Raw genomic sequence first — 264 nt, forward strand, 5'->3', positions numbered from 1 at the left:
TGTCGGTCCTCTCCATTCAAATACTTTGCTCCATTGCGGTTGTCTTAGCAACCGATTTACCATGTCTTCAAACCCAAATTCCCTTAGCACACTCGGACCAAAGTATTTCACTCCAATTAAATTCTCTGACTTATACATATCCACAAGCGCCAATTGTTCATGAGTTAAGCCTCGAAGGACCCTTCTTCCTCTTGCATTAGGTTCAACTTGTGGTGGTGGAGGTGGTGGTTTTGCTCTTGCCATTGTTTGGCTTGTGTACGCTTC

This window comes from Ipomoea triloba, chromosome 16 (assembly GCF_003576645.1).
Source record: "Ipomoea triloba cultivar NCNSP0323 chromosome 16, ASM357664v1".
Classification (NCBI taxonomy): Eukaryota; Viridiplantae; Streptophyta; class Magnoliopsida; order Solanales; family Convolvulaceae; genus Ipomoea; species Ipomoea triloba.